Source organism: Miscanthus floridulus, chromosome 7 (genome assembly GCF_019320115.1).
Source record: "Miscanthus floridulus cultivar M001 chromosome 7, ASM1932011v1, whole genome shotgun sequence".
NCBI classification, from domain to species: Eukaryota; Viridiplantae; Streptophyta; class Magnoliopsida; order Poales; family Poaceae; genus Miscanthus; species Miscanthus floridulus.
The window spans coordinates 105,145,828-105,164,792 of NC_089586.1; positions in this window are offsets into that span (position 1 = coordinate 105,145,828).

An 18,965-nucleotide genomic window follows, 5' to 3' on the forward strand; every position below is an offset into this window, starting at 1 on the left:
CTCGTAATCAAAGCCGAGGAGCTGGTTGCTCCTGGGGGCATGGGTCTCCGGTGCATGCAATAGTAGCTCCTCAAGCACTTTAGTGATCGCATCAAGGCCGGCGGAGTGGAGAGATTGGACGACGGTGGGGGCCCATGCCAACTCTCCCTCTATTGTGACAATGAAGTCCAGGTTCCCAAAGCACACGTGCGTGCCCGGGACCTAGCTGACGCGATGACTGGCCATCCAAGGCCTAGTGTGGATGTTGAGAGGGCACAAAGGCCCCTACCTAGCGTGCCAACTATCGGTGTTTCGAGTTACCACCGATGAGTAAATTTCTAATATTGCATGTCTAGGCTCGGATGGTGTGCTTAGAGGACACGAGGTTTATACTAGTTTGGGCAAAAAGTCCCTACATCCTAGTTCATCGCTACTGGTCATAGTTACTAGCACTAAAAGTTTGTAGTAGGGGTTACAAACGAGCGAGAGAGAGATATATCCCAAGTCTCTAATGTGCGTATGCTCCTAAGATGTGTTAGGGCATGTGTTTTGATGTCTACGACCATGTAGAGTGGTGAACCACCCCCTTCCTAGGATGTCATTGCTTCTCCTTTTATAGACGAAGGGGAAGAGTAGGTTACATAGAGAGAAAGAGGGAGAAGAAGGCCAGGAGAGGAAGGCTTCTAGGGCCACCAGGGCATTTCTTTTCCTTTGTGCGGGTCCTACCGACACTATAGATGGTGACAGGGATGGCTCCACGCCGTGCGCCTATCCACCGCTAATGCCATGCCCTAGCGTTGTCAGCGGGTCATGACGTCCCATTCTGCCCCAATGGGCGACGCGGTGAACCAGCGTGCTGGTCAGTGGCCGTATAGGGAGTAGGCAGCATAGTGACCACGCGTCCATCACTGTTGGTGATGTGAGTTCCCGGGAGTGACATGTCATAGGTAGGGGTCATGTTGAGATGTGTCCACTCCCTGCACGATGTCAGAAGTTTGACCTTAGGTTGTACTTTCTAGTCCATAGTGGTTGTCAGTGGTATAGGCTTTCATCAGGAGACGCGCCTAAGCGATCAGGCCAGACAGAGCCCTCGACCCAGAGGCCGGGTGAGGCGGAGCCCCTGACCCAGAGGTCGAGCGAGGCAGACCCTGCCCCCAGTGGTCGAGCAAGGTGGAGCCCATGGCCTCGGGGTTAGGAGAGGTGGACCCCGTGGCCTCAGGGTCCGATGAGGCAGAGACCATGGCCTCAGGGTCGGGTGAGGTAGAGCCCACGGTCTCAGGGTCGGGTGAGATGGAGCCTGCCCCCATGGGTCGAGCGAGGCGGAGCCTGTGGCCTTAGGGTCGGGTGAGACAGAGCCCACCCCAAGGGTCGGGCAAGGTAGAGCCTATGGCCTCAGGGTTGGTTAGAGCTGTAGTCACGCTCTTGACTACTCGAATGAATCAATGTTGATGACTATTAGCTCCTCTTCTTCAGGTACCCTAGTATTGGCACGCTCTTGACAACTCTACACTATGTGCACCATAAAACCAAGTGGCACTTAAAACTATAGAGTCCTTGGTCTTTGTGAATGTCCTTAGAACCGATCCAATAACATAATCAGGGCCAAGGAAACCATGTGGTCAATATTGCAACTTCATGTAGTTAAGCCTCTACAAAACAAACTTTAGTTGCAATAACTTGTTGTAGTCACCAAAACCGAATTATAAATCTAGATGATTTTAATGTGGACATCTCTATCCCAATAATCAAGACCTTAAACTTTGTTATTGCTTCATTTGAGTATGAGTCAAGAGCCACTTTGATAGATAGCTTATGTGATACATTGGGATCAATGTTGTGAACATAATTGTTATCAAAATCATTTTTCCCACACTACTCTCAAAACTCAATGCATTTTATGTCTCTACTTCTCGAGTGTGAACTAGAACCAGAGTGAGCAATGACAAATGGCTTCTAAGCCCAAATACTAGGTACAATGGTCATAATGATTGAATTTTCCCATACTGGTGCCAAAAGTAGGCCTTCTATGTCAATACCTCTTGGATTTGACCGGATGCTGAGAAGAAATAGGACCAGATGCACAGGGGGTGCGTCCGGTCAGGCTATGACATACACTGATGCAAGCATCAGAACAAGCTAGTGAGGATCGGACCCGGAGCTGCGTCTAGTCACCTACGATCGGACACGTCCGGTCACAATTTTATCTCTCTAGGAGCTCTCTGGAAATGACCGGATTCTGACGCGTGGTGCATCTGGTCAATTGAACAGGAGTGTCCGGTCGATGGTCAGTGAGCGCGCATGAGTGAGCTGTTGCGCACCAATAGATAGTTTCAAATAGCTAGTATCACAGAACCGATCAATTTATAAGAGTACAAGTACAATGGTAGCCCGCAAGCGGTTGCACTGTCATACTTGAACCCATATAAACCTGGTAGTCCGTCGAGTACCACGACGGGTCTCAATAAATGATTTACAACAACCAAGATCGTACATGATTCAACATACATGTCACATATTATATAAAGTTCACAGATACATTTCCCTCATCAGAGTGTGAAATAGAGTTATTACAAACCAAGTTTTATAGATAAAAGCGGAAGCAAATTAAGTTTGAAAGTAGCATTTGCCAACATAGTTTGATACAGTGCCAACATACGATCACAATCCACAAAAGCATGTAGAAGGATTAAATAAGAAGTCTGCCCAAGGCTTACTCCTCATCCACAGTAGGATAGAAGCAACTCTTGCAATAACCATGATACACAGTGGTATCTACAACAATGGGAAAATAAAACCCTGAGTACAAGAAGGTACTCAGCTAGACTTACCTGTCATAAACTAGAAATAAAATGACTTCAAGGATCATGCAAGGCTATATAAGTGGATGTAGCTTGACAACATTTTTCATAAAAAGCGATTAACTCAATTACACAATTATAATTTAGTTATCAAGTTAATTATGACTATCCATCTCTAAATTAGCAACTATCCTGTGCCAAACATGTGGTATGTCATTTTAAGAGCATACAATAGTAACCATAGTAGGTATTGTAATTCTATGTTTAACCGAACCATCATATTCTATAATACAATTACTACGATGTTGGGGCTAGCCAAGTTTCTCACTATCCGGGAGAGACGGCGATTCAAATCGATTTCAACCAGCTGGGAATTTATTCCTAACACAAACTCGGGTCTACCAGCCATGGTAGTCTTAGGCCGCCTTTGGTACAACTTAAGTACACATTTCGTAGGTTCGCCCAATGCCGCACAATCAGGGACACCAAATGCCAGGACGTTTAGGCACGCCTGCCCTTGGGCTCAGTCTGGCTCCTCGCACATCCTTACTACCATCCATAGTGCGCACTCTTATAGAGCAGGGCCCAGCCTGAGTTGAGCTACTCAGCTTCGCGATCGGAACGAGTTATCCGGCCAGCTAAGTGATAGGCATGCGTTCAATCTTGTCAGAAGTGCCAACAACGGTACGGTCCTTAATCGGCACAGACAGAATCACATGAGTCAACCTACCATAGACTCCGCCCAGCCTTGATTTACTTTTACCCTATGGTTCTTTTCTACGATAGCAAATATAGTCAACCGTGCTTCGGTATCCACCTATATCTCGCAGGTGATAGGAAATCACCCGTCTTCTACCGGTCTAAGCATGTCTAAGCATATATTTGATCCTAGACCTATACAGGGTTAAAGGTATTATTACTGGACAAGGAATTTATATGCATCAAGTAGTTCCAATCAACACTTATAACTTAATGCATCACTCATAAAGGACTCGAGTAATATTTTGTAAAATACTGGGAGACTTAGAATGCTCCGGGGCTTGCCTTTCAGAAAGGAAGTGGGGCGGTGGTCAGGGCACTCCAGAAGCTCTTCTAGGGCCTGCTCCTCGCCTTCGGGAGCTGCAGCTTGAGGAATCTCTTGCTGGTCCCCTTCCTCTCCTTCGTTGAACTCTAGCAACGTTATTTCCTCCGTCGATCCTAGATGCATGAGTATGACATAAGATATGGCGAATGCATTCATGTTGACAAGTATAGCATGGTGATATATGATGAATGGATTCTTGTAAGCATTCTTAACAACATGGTGTTAAAGTAATAACAAGTGCATCACATTTTACTGAGTATGTGCATATCTCTTCTTGATTATTTAATCAACTACTTCAACAATGCATTTACTTATACCACAAAATAGTAGCTACTTGTTTTACTCATAACTGAAGTTCTACTTATCCAAATGTGGTGATCTTAGACTTTCTAGAAAGCTTATAAAATTATCTACAACTTTCCTTTAATACTCTTACTGTGATTCAAGAGTTATATAGGGCAAACAATTCATTCAATCGGACAGCAAATTTGTAACAGCTAAAACTCGAAAACCCTAAGTCCTATGACTGTGAAAATTTAACACAAGATAGATTAGTAAGTTAGCTGCAACTTTGTTATTAACAAGTTTTACAGCAGAGACCATTATCCATACAAAACCATCCACACAATCAAAATTATACATGCAGTCTTGTATTTGAATGATAAAGCGATAATTAGTTATTTGTACACCATCAATGGCTTCTAAGCCTTACCATTGATATCAACAGTTACTATACATCATAAGAACCATAGAAAACATTATGCTTAATCACAATCTAATTATTTAAATGCCTTTATTAATTTAATTAAATAATTAGTTTAAATAATAAACATATAGTAAAGGTGCATCATAAATTCTCAAAAATTTACAGTGGCTTACTAGTGCTACCAATAGACTACTGTAAAAGTTTCATACCATTTTAGCAAGTAAAACATCCTATGCAAAAATGACAAGGCATAACGGCTTAAAATAGCATAAATAGGAAACCCTAGTGAAAAGTGTCAAGCAACAGATTTTATATTTTTCTTAGCATCCATATGGTACTAGGACAACCTCGAATAAATTTTATGAGTATTGGATTCATAATTAATTTATAAAAATTCCTACAAGGATCACCTAATTATAAAAGGAAAATCTATAACTAGAAATCTATTCATGCTATGGCCCTCAAATTTTTACCAGAGCTTATACTTACTAAGAATAGCTCACCACATAAATTTCATAAGTTTTGGAGCACAGGAACTCTAGATATAAATTAAACAAGTTTACATATATTTAAAAACACATTTCAAGTTTCATTTTAAATCTTCTAGAAACTCTTCTACAAATGTTAATATCATATTTTTCATAAATACTACACTTCCTAAGGAACACTACAAAATTTGGTTCACAAATTTTGGATCTCTATAGCTCAACTTATCAATTTTCAAAGTTGCACACAAAAATAGGAACAAATGAACTAGCCTACTGCACTACAGTCGCTGACAGGCGGGACCCGCTGTCAGTCGACCCCACACATCAGTGAAACAAAAATAGGGCACGGCGCTGCATCGACGCGGTTCGGCCATAGCTCATCGCCGGTGAGCTCGCCGGCGGAGACAAGTGAACCTACGTGTTCTACGGAGCAGCGCACGTCTAATGACCTAGGTGGTGGCAGTGAAGGTGTGGCGGAGCATGCTCGTCATCAGCCATGGTGGCACGGCGGCGCTGCTCTGCGGTGTGTCGATCATCACCGGCCATGGCAAAGCCAGGCAAGGCGCGCTATAGCATCACAGTGACCGTGCGAACCTATCTAGACAACCTAGGCGGCTTGAGGCGCTCCGATGAAGCATGGCCACGGCGGCGGCCATGGCGGAGCTCCGGCAAAGGCATACCCGTGGTGGCGCAAGGCGGAACATGGCTTACCAAAGGCACAATGGTGGGCGCGGCAATGCGGGAAGGGTGGAGTAGGGTGAGGCAGAGCTGTGAGCACAACGGATTGGAGAATGTGGCGGTGGTGAGCGTAGGCGGGCTCAGCGGAGCGTCTGCGACGGCGACAGCGACGGTGAGTGCAGTGAGCAAGGGAGCGCGAGGAGGCGAGTGAGAGCAGACGGCCGGCTTGGTGGTGACTTAAACGCGTCGCTGAGGTCGTGCTAGCCGTCGATGCCTGACGAGCGGGCCTAGCGCTGGCGTACAGCCGCCAGATGGGGCACGTGGCCTTGGCTAGCCACCACGCAGCGGGCAGCGCCTGCTGGCCGGTCGGCCACCGAAGGCCGGTTTAGTTCAGTTTAGTGCCCGCGATGCAAGTCTGACAGCGTGATTTCAAGCATCAAAATCTCCTGGCTCGTAGCTTGTTAGTGCAAACAACCTAAACATAAATTGTAGACCTATGTACCAGCTTCAATTCTTGTTTAGAACTCTAGTTTCAATTCTCAACCAAACTCGAGTTATTTCATCCCCAAGTCGAGCTTGTCAAACTGTCAATGTAGCTGACTTAGAAAAATTTTGCTAAGTGTTAAAAACAGGGAATTGATGATTCTTGTGAGCCTAATTCAAGCATGTTAGGAGCTAAACCAGTCTATGACCCAAAAATAAAAGTTGTTCCTCTTATCAAATACTACAACTTTGCTTTAGTGACCAGCTCTGTAACACCCGGGCTCAGGGCTTAATAGGATTAATAGGATACTCATACCAATAAGTTGCAACTTCTTTTCTGGAAGCCCATCTCTTAAGAACTCCAAGGTTAAGCGTGCTTGGCCTGGAGCGATGGGTGATCGACCGGGAAGTTCTTCCCGGGTGCGCACGAGTGAGGACAAAGTGCGTAGAAAAGACAAGTGTTGGTCTGTGAGGGCAGTCTATATCCTCGTTAAGCTGTCAGATGTAAGCGGGCCCAGCCTCGGAGAGGTGGGACGTTACAAAATGGTATCAGAGCTGACTCTCGCGGTTTCACGGGTGCGTGTATCGTAGTTGCGTAGGCATGGTGCGCATGGCTGGTGTGGATCCGGCGTGGTCACACAGCATGGTACATGCGCTGGCACTAGACACATGGACGTGGCTAAGAGGGGACATTCCTGGCTTGGGATTGATCGACGAGGACGTCGATCTCTTAAGGGGGTGATGATGTAACACCTGGGCTCAGGGCTTAATAGGATTAATAGGATACTCATACCAATAAGTTGCAACTTCTTTTCTGGAAGCCCATCTCTTAAGAACTCCAAGGTTAAGCGTGCTTGGCCTGGAGCGATGGGTGACCGACCGGGAAGTTCTTCCCGGGTGCGCACGAGTGAGGACAAAGTGCGTAGAAAAGACAAGTGTTGGTCTGTGAGGACAGTCTATATCCTCGTTAAGCTGTCAGATGTAAGCGGGCCCAGCCTCGGAGAGGTGGGACGTTACAAGCTCCATGCAAGGTCTCTATCATATGGTTCAAACTTGGTCAAACACCTTACATTCAAAAGATGGCTTATACATGAACTAGTACTTAGTGACCAATTTAGCACTAACCATGAATACCAAAGTTGTTCATAATGATCTTCTAAACATGTTTAAACTATTTGCAAGGTCACATAATCATTTCTTGCATTGGTTACTGTGGGGGATATACCCCCGGGTACCACAAGATGGTACATGGGCCGCACCATCTGAGGTGGCCCGGCCCATGAGATTAAGGCGTACACGGCAAGATTACAAGTTGTACTAGATATTGTATAGTACTAAATAGGCTACTTTACTTGTAACCCTACCTCCTCTAGAGTATATAAGGAGAGGTAGGGGTCCCCTAGTGGATAGGTTAATCTGTATACATCTCAATACAATACACCAAAGACACAGGACGTAGGGTATTACGTCGATCAGACAGCCCGAACCTGTCTAAATCATTGTCTCTACGCCTTGTGTCACCATCTGGTTCCTGATTACGCGCACTGTCTACCGATAATCTACCACCACGGGCACCCCCCTCGGTGGACTGCCGACCATAGTTCGTCGATAGTGGCGCGCCAGGTAGGGGTCCCCTTTTAGGGGTCATGCGCGCTATCCATGGAGAACCAGATGGCGTACCTCAAGACCAATGTCATTGCGGCAACCCATCTTGCTGCAACGGCCTCCTTCAACAACATCTACGATGAATTGGTGGTGGTGTTCAATATCATAAGCGGTAGCCATGTCAAATCTATCTACAACGGCGATGAAAGAAGACTATTGAGGATCGACGTTCCCGGCAAGGATCAACGTTCGCCGTCGTTTCTAGCACTCGATAACCGGAAATCCATCATCAAGAACGAGAACATGAAGATGTAAATAGATCGGACAACATGCAACAGCATGCAAGCAGGTCAGGACTTGGCTTCTTGCATGTACAAGTATCTGCATGCATGCATCACTCAGGTACAGGATGATGCATGCGTGTATTACGTCAAGATCCAACACTGTGCCGACGTATGGGAAGGAGTACAAATCCATCTATAGCAGCAGTAACAACTCTCAAAGATCAAGACCTCGACGTCATCATGGCTCCGACGCAATCAACAGAGGGGGGCTACGAATCAATCTACAGAGGATATAGCTATGCGGTCTCATGTCCGTCTACAAAGCATGCAACATCCGTACAGCCATATACAAGCTAATTAATTATTGAGGCTTGCATGCGTGCATACATGAAAGACGCACGGCGACAACCTGGAAGACTGCTCGGCAACTGCTCGATTTGATCAAGAACCTACCGGGAAGCAGTTTCAACTACTCAGCCACGTCGACCACGGACCACGTCGACCACGTCCCGAGCGGCTCCGCCGAGCTCCGACCACATCGACCACAGACCACGTCGACCACATCCCGAGCGGCTCTGCCGAGCTTCGACCGCGACCACGTCAACCACGTCCCAAGCAGCTCCGCCGAGCTCCGGCCACATCGGCCACCAGACCACGTCGCAATGATGATCGCCGTGAAGAACGGCGCTACGACAATCACAACAACAGTCATGGCGACAGGCCGAAAAGCTCGAGGACCGGACAACTTCATCGCGACCAACCAGATGTCTATCCAAAGATAATTTTCCTCAACAACGCCATCTGCGGCAACCCAGCTTCTCGCGGTAGGCGTTCAACGATCACTGTACCGGGGATACATGCAAGAGGTGACGTCAACTAGTATATCCATCGTATTCATGCACGACGGACATACAATCCAGCAAGATCAAGGCAACGACATGTGGAGTTTCGTCAAAATTGCGGCAACTCGGCGTCAATCTGTGACGGTAGTTTTTTCCATCATATCGTCCACGACGGCCCTCATGTGCGTCCGTCATGAGGCCAAAGTTCCGACCAGGCGTCGGCCCAATCCATAGCAGCATGAAGACAACGCAAGCTAGCCAAGAGTTACGCATATACGCGTATACATCTACACAAGTATACATACAAGCCATCTCATTAGGCAGAAGGCCAAGACGATTTGTTCACACGCCCAAAAGCTAAGTGAATTCTCAATTAAATATTTATTACTTGATTTCTATTCAATGAAACACAAATCTTTTTATTTTTCCTCATGCACCATCTCGTGCGGCATCTCGCGATGACCGAAGCAAGATGCGTGCATGATGGGATCATCGACTCAAGGCACACGCCTGCCGCTGGAGCTTGGAGGAGAGGGTGTACAGACACAGGTCGGAACGTCAAGGCCAAGTACATGAGCTCTGGAGCACTCGGAAGCCAGACGTCGATCAACTCATGTTGAGCCATCGGCGAGCCGTGTCGATCCGTCAAACAAGCCGTCTGAGCTGTCTAGCAAGTCACGACGTCTCGCGTTGAGCCGCGTCGAGCCATTGAGCGAGCCGCGTCGAGCCACAAGCAAGCCGCGCCGAGCCACAAGCGAGCCACGTCAAGCCATCTCTCAAACATCGCAACACGCCGACTACACTCACTGGTCGTCAATAAAGCTAAGTATTATTTTTAATTGAAAATTTCTTCGATCATCGTACACCTCCGCCGACCACCCTTGGGGTGCGCTCCGCGTCGAATTTTCTCCATACATACAATCCAAAACATGTATAAGTTTTTACAATGGTTCGCCGATACGTTTTCCTTCCTGCTTGAGAATCCCAGAGCCGGCACTGTCTCCGGCTCCACCCCACGCGTGCATGAGAGTCCACCCTCTGCGCTATGGGTAGTCGGCAGTCGCTCCCTGGTAACACTGGCACTCTACGTGCGGCAGCGTTCCATACCTCGCGCTATGAGATGTTGGTCAGCCCAGGGCTGGCGTATTCTTCAGGATAGGTTAATACATCGCGCTACGCCACTACATAACAAAAGGGCTAAAAACAGCTAATGTTATTTTTCGAATATTACACCAAGTATAATTCATCGCCAACCGAACACCAAGTGTTTACTTCACCTCCTACAGAGAGGTCAATATATTTCGTACATCATCATGTACTACCGCTCTCCGTATTTATTTTTCAGGAACATAGTTCGGTCAGCGAGCTCATGCTTCAGGGTTCGCCAAGACCACTACGGTGCTCAAGGACTCTGGCCAGACCATGCTCGTGCTCGGGGACTCTGGCCAGACCACGCTTGTGCTTGGGGACTCGCCAGACCACCCTTGTGCTCAGGGACTCGCCAGACCACTCCGTGCTCTGGGATCCTCGGGGACTCGCCAGACCACCCTTGTGCTCGGGGGCTCGCCAGACCACTCCGTGCTCTGGGATCCTCGGGGACTCGCCAGACCACTCTGTGCTCTGGGACTTCTGGCCAGACCACTCCATGCTCGGGGACTGCCTCGATCACTCTCCGACCACGGCTCGGGGACTTCGTCACTCGCTCCTCGACCTGTGCTCGGGGACTGCCTCGATCACTCTCCGACCACTGCTTTGGGACTTTGTCGCTCATTTCTCGACCTACGCACGGGGACTGCCTCGACTACTCTCCGACCACGGCTCGGGGACTGTGCGTCTTGACTACATGCGACTGGCGACTCGCATACAGTTGGGATATTTTTTCTCACTTAGACCTTGCTACAAGGCTCATACCTCGCCTTCCAGCAAGCTCGGGGACTACATCGGTACGATGCACCTGCCGGTGCATCTCGTATCGCCTGTACGACGATTGGATTCTCAACTTAACTGGGAATTCTTTTTAGACCCTAGCACCACGTGCCTACGTCACCTACTACCAGGCTCGGGGACTAAGTGGGCACACTTCACCTTGCGGTGAATGTATTTGTTTTTCGACCCCTACGCCTCTGACGATCAAAGACGCTACGCTTCAAGACACACTTACATTTCTTTTCAGAAATACAAGTGGGCACACTTACCAGGACGGAAATCTTTTTCTTTCTTCTTAAGAGCACAATACATTCTTCGGACAACCTCCTTCTCCGGCGACAACGGTGGTCGAAGATGTCAAGAACTCAAGCCTCACTGCTTGGAGAAGGTTAAAATGGCATGTCGCATCAGAATACATGGTGCTTGGGGACTAGCTGTGGGGGATATACCCCCAGGTACCACAAGATGGTACATGGGCCGCACCATCCGAGGTGGCCCAGCCCATGAGATTAAGGCATACACGGCAAGATTACAAGTTGTACTAGATATTGTATAGTACCAAATAGGCTACTTTACTTGTAACCCTACCTCCTCTAGAGTATATAAGGAGAGGTAGGGGTCCCCTAGTGGATAGGTTAATCTGTATACATCTCAATACAATACACCAAAGACACAGGACGTAGGGTATTACGTCGATCAGACGGCCCAAACCTGTCTAAATCGTTGTCTCTGCGCCTTGTGTCACCATCTGGTTCCTAATTACGCGCACCATCTATCGATAATCTACCACCACGGGCACCCCCCTCGGTGGACTGCCGACCATAGTTCGTCGACAGTTACACATAGAGCTGTTCAGGTCAACATATATGGCATCACTTAAGGACTTGATCATGGAAAGTGACCTTCATAACCATTGTTCCACTAGTCATCATAAGTGTAGCTAATATGCTTTAGTGACTCACATAAACCATTTACATGTATTCACTCATGATCATATGCATAGATACAAGGAGACATGAAATAAAAAGCATGTTTCATATGTTTCAATCACATGTTTCAATTATAAAAGCTTATATATGAATGCTCTATGCTCATGCTCATGCAATGCAAGTCAAATTATGCAAGCTCAACACCTAGGGTGTTATAGCTAGGACAAGTGGCGGTTAGGCTATGACCAGACGCAGCGACCGGACGCGTCTGGTGCACACGACCTACGCGTCCAGTCGTCCCGTAGTTAGCCCAATAATTGAGCCAATGACTCTATTTCATGGGGACACTTATAAGACATTTGGCCAGCTCTAGCTCACTCTCTTGGCCATTTGCATTGACATTGCAACCTTGTGAGCTTAGCCAAAGCCCTCCCACTCATCTCCATCATTGATTCATCATCTTTGTGAAATTGGGAGTGAATCCAAGTGCATTGCTTGAGTGTTTGCATCTAGAGACACTTGTTGTTCGTGTTTCACTGCGGGATTCACTTGTTACTCTTAGTGGTTGTCGCCACCTAGATGGCTTAGAGCAGCGAGGATCATCGAGCGGAGGTTGGTGATTGTCTCCGGCTCCAATCATGGTGATTGTGAGGGGTTCTTGACCTTTCCCCAACAGAGAGCTAAAAGGTACTCTAGTGGATTGCTCATGGCTTGTGTGATCCTCATCTTATGTTGGTTGTGTGGCACCCTATTGAGGGTTTGACGTGTGATGCCAATTAGCGCGTGAACCTCTAGGTGAGTGAATCGCCATGAGGACTAGCTTGCCGGCAAGCAAGTGAACCTCGGTAAAAAATCATTAGGTCATCATTTGATTCCAAGGTGATTGGTCTTCATTGGTATTCATTCTTGTGATTGATTGGTTCATTCCTCGACTCGGCAGTATAACTATCTTGCTCTCTCTCTCTACATTACCGCAAACTAGTTCTCAAGCTCTTCAGTGTAGCTAGTCATGAGAGCTTGTTAGTTTGGTTAGTGTGGCTCTTTAGTTAGCCTTTGAGAGCACACTAACTTAGTGTAGTGACATAGCCATTGTGTGGATAAAGACTATAGAAACTAGAATTGTGGTAGGTGGCTTGCATTTCTAGTAGGCTAGCACAACACTCGCTTAGCCTCATATTTGTCTAATCGGTTTGCTAAGTGTTGTTGCAGAAAATTTTAATAGGATATTCACCCCCCCTCTAGCCATTAGGACCTTTCAAGTGATATCAAAGCTGTGGTCACCATGATTTGAGGCTTATCAACCTTCGGTGTCAAAATGGCTCAAATCAACAACACCAAGAAGTCACCCCAATTTGATGGCTCAAACTATCCCTATTGGAAGGCTAAGATGACAACATATATCAAGTCAATCAATAGAAAAGTTTGGAAGGTGGTGGAGACCAAGATTGAGATAGAGGATCCAGAGAACCCCACCGCCATCGAAGAAGTGCTTCTCCAAAACAATGACATTGCTCTTAGTGTCATTCATTATGCTATTGACGAGAGAACATTTAAGCAAATCAAGAATATTGAGATGGCTCATGAAGCAGGGAAGAACTTGGAGGAATCATTTGAGGGCACTCAAGCCATGAAGGGTGCCAAGGCATATATCCTCAAGGAGAAGTTTGCTAGTTTCAAGATGAAGGAGGATAAGAGTGTGCTAGAGATGTTCCATAGGTTACAAGTGCTTGTCAATGATCTCAAAGCACTTGGTGAGAAGGTAGAGGACAAGGACTTCTCCCATAATTTCTTGAGATGCTTACCCTCAAGATTTAGCACATTGGTCACTATTCTAGTGAGGAGTGGTTTAGACACCATGACACCAAACCAAGTATTGGGAGATATAATGACTGATGATACATATAGAGATGATGATGAGAAGGAAGAAAAGAAGTATAAGAAAGATGAGAAGAAGAAGAGTGTGGCGTTCAAGGCCACATCATCCAAGAGCAAGACAAAGCAAGAATCATTAAGAGAAGATGAAGACTTGAGCTTTGATGAGATGGATGATGAGAAGATGGCTCTCTTTGTTAAGAGATTTGGCAAGTTCATGATGAAGAAGGGATACCATGCTAGAAGAAAGAAGTCTTCATCCAAGAACAAGGAAGAGTCAAGAAGGTGCTTCAATTATGGAAGCAAGGATCATCTTATTGGTCAATGCCCATACAATAGCGACAATGATGATGACAACAAGAAGAACAAGAAGGACAAGAAGGAAAAGAAAGAGAAGAAGGACAAGATGATCTTCAAGAAGAAGAAGAAGGGTTGTTCATATATGGTCACTTGGGATAGTGATGCTTCCTCAAGTGATGATGATGACAAGACCACCAAAATGAAGGCACTTGCAAGCATTGCTATCAATGAAGCCTTCTCTCTTTGACACTCCATCATGCTTTATGGCTAAGGCCACTAAGGTATAAACTTGTGATGATAGAAGTGATGAGGAACATGATAATGAAAATGAAAATGAAAGTGATAGTGATGATGATGAACCAACTAAAGATGAACTACTTGACATGCTAGATGATGCTAAAGAACACTTTGATATTAAGAGAAGGGAATACAAAAGCTTATGTAAGGAACTAAAAGCCCTTAAGCAAGCCTTTGATGAGCTCAATGCATCTCATGAGAGGCTAGAGGAAGCCCATGAGAAGCTTGGCAAGGCTCACAAGAAGCTTAAAAAAGCTCATTTCTCTTTGCTTGATGAGCAAAATAAGAAGAAGCATGTTGAGACATGTAATGTAGGCTTAACTTGTGACTTAATTGATGAATCATTCTATAAGCCACTCATTGTTGCTCCCACTAACCCTTCTTGTAGCACTTCCACTTCTACCTCATCTAGTAGTGATGGTTTCACATGTGATGCCTCACTAATGGTTCAGAATAAGACCCTTAAGAAGGAGATCAATGAGCTCACTCACATCTTGGCTAAGGCCTATGGTGGTGAGGACCGCTTGCTTATGTGCTTGAGTACGAGTCAAGAGCCACTTTGATAGATAGCTTATGTGCTACATTGGGATCAATGTTGTGAACATAATTGTTATCAAAATTATTTTTCCCACACTACTCTCAAAACTCAATGCATTTTTATGTCTCTACTTCTCGAGTGTGAACTAGAACCGGAGTGAGTAATGACAAATGGCTTCTATGCCATAATACCAGGTACAATGGTCATAATGATTGAATTTTCCCATACTGGTGCCAAAAGTAGGCCTTCTGTGTTAATACCTCTTGGATTTGAGTCAGCGCACTAAAAGCTCTAGTTTGGTTTTAGTGAATTGATGAAACCCTAAGTGCTAACCTAGTTCATCTAAGTGATCATGAGATAGGTAGCATTATTCCAAGTGGTGAAGCAACGGTGAAGAACATGATAATGGTGATGCCATGGTGATGATCAAATGCTTGGACTTGGAGAAGAAGAAAGAGAAAAACAAAAAGCTCAAGGTAAAGGTGAAACTTGATAGGAGCTTTTTCAGTTTAGTGATCGAGATACTTAGCGAGTGTGATCACATTTAGGATCGATAGCCGTACTATTAAGAAGGGTGAAACTTGGATCAAAATGTGGTTATAAAAGTGCCACTAGATGCTCTAACTCATTGTATATGCATTTTGGATCTAGTGGAATGCTAACACCCTTGAAAATGTTTGTGAAAATATGCTAACACACATGCATGAAGTGTTACACTTGGTGGTTGGCATAGTTGGTAAAGGGCGGTGATGTTTGGGGTCAAAAGGAGCTATTTTTTATTGACCGGACTCTGCCTTGGGCAGTGACCAGACTCGGACGCTGCGTCCGATCAGTGGTGCGTAGTAAAGGCCGCCCTCGGTCCTTTGATCGGATGCTGAGAAGAAATAGGACCAGATGCGTAGGGGGTGTGTCCGGTCAGGCTATGACATACGCTGATGCAAGCATCAGAACAAGCCAGTGAGAATCAAACCCTGAGCTACGTCCAGTCACCTGTGATCGGACTCGTCCGGTCGCAATTTTACCTCTGTAGGAGCTCTCTGGAAATGACCGGACTCTGACGCGTGGTGTTCCCGATCAATTGAATAGGAGCATCCAGTCAATGGTCAGTGAGCATGTGCAAGTGAGCCATTGTGCACCAACAGATAGGTTCAAACAGCTAGGACACATGGTGGTCAGGCTATGACCGGATGCAGCGACCGGACGCGTTTGGTGCACCCAACCTACGTGTCCGGTCGTCCCATAGCCAGCCCAACAATTGAGCCAACGGCTCTATTTCGTGGGGACGCTTATATAAGGCATTTGGCTAGCTCTAGCTCACTCTCTTGGCCATTTGAATTGACATAGCAACCTTGTGGGCTTAGCCAAAACCCTCCCACTCATTTTCATCATTGATTCATCATCTTTTTGTGAGATTGGGAGTGAATCCAAGTGCATTGCTTATGTGTTTGAATCTAGAGGCACTTGGTGTTTGTGTTTCACTGTAGGATTCACTTGTTACTCTTAGTGGTTGCCACCTCATAGATAGCTTGGAGCAGTGAGGATCGTTGAGCGGAGGTTGGTGATTGTCTCTGGCTTCGATCATGGTGATTGTGAGGGGTTCCTGACCTTTCCCCAATGGAGAGCCAAAATGTACTCTAGTGGATTGCCCATGCCTTGTGTGATCCTCATCTTGTGTTGGTTGTGCGGCACTGTCGAGGACCTAATACCGGGGTACCCAATGAGGTGGAACTAATAACCATCGAACGTTGATGCTTCTGATTAGACAAGAACGCTACTATGCTTCTTGCCTGAATGATAGAAGGTTGGTTCTGCCTCCCCAAGACCCCCGAGGGCTAGACTCTACCTCGCACGACGGCTAAGGGCTAGCTCCACCTCGCCCAACATTTGAGGACAGGCTTCACCCCACCCAACGGCTGAAGGCTGGCTCTGCCTCGCCCAACGTCCGAGGGCTGGTTTTGCCCTGCCCAAAATATGAGGGTGGGCTCCGCCTCGCCCGACGGCTGAGGGTAGGCTCTGCCTCACCCAACAACTGAGGGCTAGCTCTGCCTCGCCCGATGTCTGAGGGCTGGCTCCACCTCGCCCGACGATTGCACCCTGCTCCTTCATGATGACAAGCACAGGGTACAACAGGACATTCAACTCAAACTATAGTACCAAGGACCATGCCCTGCACGCCTGCAGGAAGGTACCGCCAGGATACAATAGGACGGGCGCTTTAAGCCCTTTTCGACCTAACAGTGCTCGAATAGTGTTGTAGGTGCCAACTTTTGTCCCATAGTGTTTTAGGCGCCGCCATCAGCCCTCAGGCACAGATACTAACACAGGCATACGACAACCACTATAATCCAAGGAAGAACTCAGATCATCTACAGTGATAGGTGTATAGTCATTTCCCCTTGTACTCTCCGTAGAGTCATGGCTCGGTGCCCTAACGCACTACACTGTCCGCCAAGGGAGGATGGGACATGACCACTCACCGAACTGAAGTTAGAGTCTGACCCTATCAGGATCGGCGAAACATGCTACCGCCCTAGTCACCGCCATGGGGGTGGCGGTGCCATCGCTCCTTTTATCCAGAGGTTGGGTACTCAGGCTAGGTCACTAGACAGGGCACCACCCCTAGGGTGGCGGTGCCACTGCCATTTATTTCTAGAGAGGGGTGCTTAGGAGGCTTGGTCACCGCCCCTAGGGTGGCGGTGCCACCGCCATGAGGGTAGCGGTGCCAACCCAACAATGGTCACTTGAAAAATAGTTGTTGGAGTGGCACCGGACAGAGGGTGGTTGTGTGCCACCATGCTGTCCGGTGACCCTGACTTTACTGAGTTGGAGAGTAATGACTAGTTTCTTGGCTTGGGCCTATTTATACTCCTCCATCTCGTGTATTGAGGCTCTCTTGCCCATTTGTTTAGCTGAGGAAACCATTTGGTCTAGAAGGGAGAGCAAGAGCTTAGTGGGGTGATTGAAATTTGCTAATCCAAGATTAAGGACCTCATTACTGCATAGAGAGTAGCAAGTGTGCATCCACTCTTCTCATTAGACTTGGTTGGGTCAAGTGAGAGTTTGTGCTTGTTACTCTTGGTGATCGCCATCACCTAGATGGCTCAGTGGTAATTGGAAGCTTGGTGATCATCCGGCGGAGCTTGTGGATGACCCAACTCATGGTGTGAGCAGTTGTGGGCGATTCACCGCGATGGAGTGTCAAAGAATTAGCCCGTAGAGAGCACTTGATCCTTGCACGGATCAAGGGGGAGCTACACCCTTGTGCGGGTGCTCCAACAAGTACTAGTGGGGAGTGGCAACTCTCTGATACCTCAAAAAAACATCATCGCATTCCTCTCCTTATCTTTACCTTGACCATTTACATTTGAGCAATTCAATTCATGTCTTTACATTCTTAGAATTGACATGCTAAAGTAGGATTGAAACCTAGTGTGCAAACCTTTTGTGTGGTAGAACAATAGAAACACTTCTAGGCACAAGAGGGTGAAATGGGCTAGGTGTAGGGCTTAATTATTGCAAGAAATTTAGAATTAGCCCAATTCACCCCCCCTCCCTCTTAGGCATCTTGATCCTTTTAATTGGTATCGGAGCCTCGTGCTCCTTAAATTAGGCTTAACCACCTAGAGCACGATGTCCCACGGGGAAGGACCCCCTCCCATCTTTGAGGAAGATGATTTTCCTTATTGGAAAATTCGCATGGAGGCGTACCTAGAGGCTTTAGATGTTGGAGTGTTTAGAGCCGCCTCACAAGGCTTCCCAAAACCTAAGGATCCCGCCAACCTTCAAGGTGATGAGGTTCACTATGAGAAGTGGAATGCAAAGGCTAGAAACGCCCTTTTTAGAGGTCTTTGCAAGGATGTCTTTAACCGTGTACAGAACGTCAGAACCACAAACATGCCAATTCACTATGGTCGGACATTTGTGCGCTCCATGAGAGAACCAAGAGTGTGTGTGAGGAACACTATCACCTTGTGATGAAGAAGCTTAATTCATTTGAAATGCTTCCTAGTAAAAGTGCTATTAAAATGTATTCAAGCTTGAATGTTCTTGTAGAGGAGGTCAATGGGCTTGGACTCACTCAAATACAACCATCTGATATTGTGAGAAAGATCTTGAGTGTCCTCCCTATTGACAAGCATGGGCATGTTATGATAGT